The sequence below is a fragment of the Lontra canadensis genome, unplaced genomic scaffold (genome assembly GCF_010015895.1).
Source record: "Lontra canadensis isolate GAN:19392208 unplaced genomic scaffold, GSC_riverotter_1.0 scaffold11, whole genome shotgun sequence".
NCBI lineage: Eukaryota > Metazoa > Chordata > Mammalia > Carnivora > Mustelidae > Lontra > Lontra canadensis.
The window spans coordinates 27,985,850-27,988,648 of NW_022631005.1; positions in this window are offsets into that span (position 1 = coordinate 27,985,850).

Here is a 2,799-nt window from a genome sequence, read left to right on the forward strand (position 1 = left end):
ATCCAGGGGGAGGAATCTCATTGAGCATCTAGCTTGAGGCTGATTGGAAGACAGACCCTCAGGCAAATGCTTTTGAAGTTGCAAATATATACAGTACTGTGGGTTGGCAGTCATGATCCCTGTTGGCCTCTACGCCAAGGGATTTAGACATATTGCCTGAGCAACAGTTAAAAACATCAGGGATCTAGGGGCACCTGGGTGGCTCAGTGGGTTAAGCCTCTGCCTTTGGCTCAAGTCATGATCTCAGAGTCCTGGGATCGAGCCCACATTGGGCTCTCTGCCTGGTGGGGAGCCTGCTTCCCCCTCTCTCTCTGCCTGCCTCTCTGCCTGCTTGTGATCTCTGTCTGTCAAATAAACAATTTTTTAAAAAGAACCTTAAAAAAATTGAATCTAGATGAGTATATGAGTTCCTTTCTGAGAAGTCTGGTCAAGCACTCATGAGGTCAAGGCGATGTGCGAGGATGATGTCTTTTTGCTTATTTACCCTGTGTGCCTCCTTAGCCTCTGGATATGTGGGAAACCTGAAGTCTGTTCCTCAGGCTGAAGTTCCAGGCTAAGTAAATAGGCCTTTTTCACAGAAAGACTGAAGTGGTGTTTCAATCTTCTCTTAGTGTAGTGCCATGGGGCGGTGGCCTGCCACAAGCTGTCTTTCCAGTTGTTACAGTCTCTTGGAGCTCTGAAACTCCAGACCTCTTGGCTACCATAGCTGTGCCATCAAGGGGTGTTCCTTGTGTGGATTTCACATTCCCTCTGGCTTTAGCAAGGCAATAGATGGTGAAGTGGACTGTGCATCTCATTGACTTTAGAAAGACAGCAGGAAATGTCTTGTCTCTGGGCACCTGTGAGCTTCAACAAGGCAGCAGCCCAGATCCCTGTCTGTGTGTGCACACTCGCTTTAGGCTGCAAATGGTAGCCCCAACCAGGGGACAGAGGAGGTTGCAGTTGCCTACACCCACAGATTTTAGCTAAGGAACAGGAGAACTCCAGGACTATTTACACTCACCCACTCAAGCCAGGGAGTGGGGGAGCAGTGCAATCACCCATCCTCTCCAGTCTCTGCAAGTGCTGCTGCCATAAGGTGGTGGGAGGATGCCAGCTGAGCTCACCCATGTGTGCTAGCAGGCTATGTAAAGACTACAACAGTGGTGTCTGCCAGGCCGGTTTTCTCCAGGGCCCATCTCAACTCCCCCACCCCTCCAGTGGGGACCCCTAGATCAGTAAATACATCTTCCTCACATATATATCTAGGTGGTTTTTGAACTACTCCCCCACCCCTGGGTCTCAGGGCAAGTAGGACTACATGTGAACCCTTTTGGAGGGAAATCTCAGTTTCCTTTATAGCTCTTTGGGACCCCTGGATATAAGCCCCATTGGCTTTCCAAGCCAGATGTTGTGAAAGACTTATTATCACGATGTAGATCATAGGAGGCTGGATGTTCCATGTGGAGAATGAACCCCTTGCTCCTCCTGGGGACATGGCTCTCTGGTGAGATCCCTTCATATTGTGTGTCACTGCACTGAAGGTGGTTGTTTGTTTTGCAAGACCATGTCTATGTCCCTTACTTGTCTTGATATGGACCTTTTCTCCTTTGTTATAGAGAGCAGTTAATCTATTTTCATATATTTTTCAGAGGGAAAGGATCCATATGTAGCTGTAGATTAGGTATGTCAATTAGGAGGAGGTGGTTTAGGATCTTCATATGCTACCATCTTGGATCCTCCTCCTTCCCCTCTTTCATCCTCCACCTCCCCTCCTCCTTTCCACTTCCTCTTCCTCCATTTCCTTGGGTCCTTAATATATTTACTTGATTTATTTTGTATTTTAGAATATCAAGCTGTTGGCTTTAAAAGTGAGGACTATTGGTAATTATTATTCCCTCAAAATTCAATGCCTTTTTCCTTACTTAAAGTGTTGCCACATGCTTGTTGGTAAAATAATTATATAACTTTGTTTATTGATTTCCAGGTGCTTTGTGATTATTTCCTCTTTAATTGCATTCTCACAGTAATCCTTCATGGGCTATACTGTTATCCTCAAGATAACAAGAAGTTGAGATTAAGAAAGGTTCATAATTCTCAGGGCCATAGGCAAGTAGTGGAGATACAATGTGCACAGGTCTCTTTCCAGTGTCTCCCCTTTTTATTCCCTACCACACTGCTTTCTCCGAGATATGGGGAGTCTAGGGATGTGGCAGACATGGGGCAATGTGAGGTGTGGTCAGTGTGGTGCATGGGCAGGAAAGGAAAGATGACTTGCTTTCTCAATTCCATTACCAGACATACAAAGAAAATGGTACTTCCAAGAATCCTGAAGTCAAAAGTAAATAATGCTAGTGAAATTGGAGAACATTTCTTAGCCTTATGCTCTCTGGAAGATTTCTTTTCAGGTTGACAGTTTCTTGGAATTCTCATGGCTGGCCATAATGTACTTTGCTCTATCATGTTACCATAAAAAATGTCTCCTGTTTAGGAAAATTAAAGATATTACATCAAATCCATACTCTCATGTCAGCTCCATTATCTTGAGTCATATTTAATAGCTGTAATATTTGATATCTGTTGTTCTAAACTCTCCTTTGGGATTGGTATTTAAAATATTCCTTATGCCTAATCAATTCATGTGATTCTATACCTGACATCATCAGGCACCTTCAGTCGAGAACAAAACAGTGAGCATCCATGAGCAGAGTTCAGAACAGCTACAACAAAGATCATACACACACACACACACACACACACACACACATATATATAATCTCTGATAATAATTAATGGTTTTCTGATAAGAATTAATGGTTT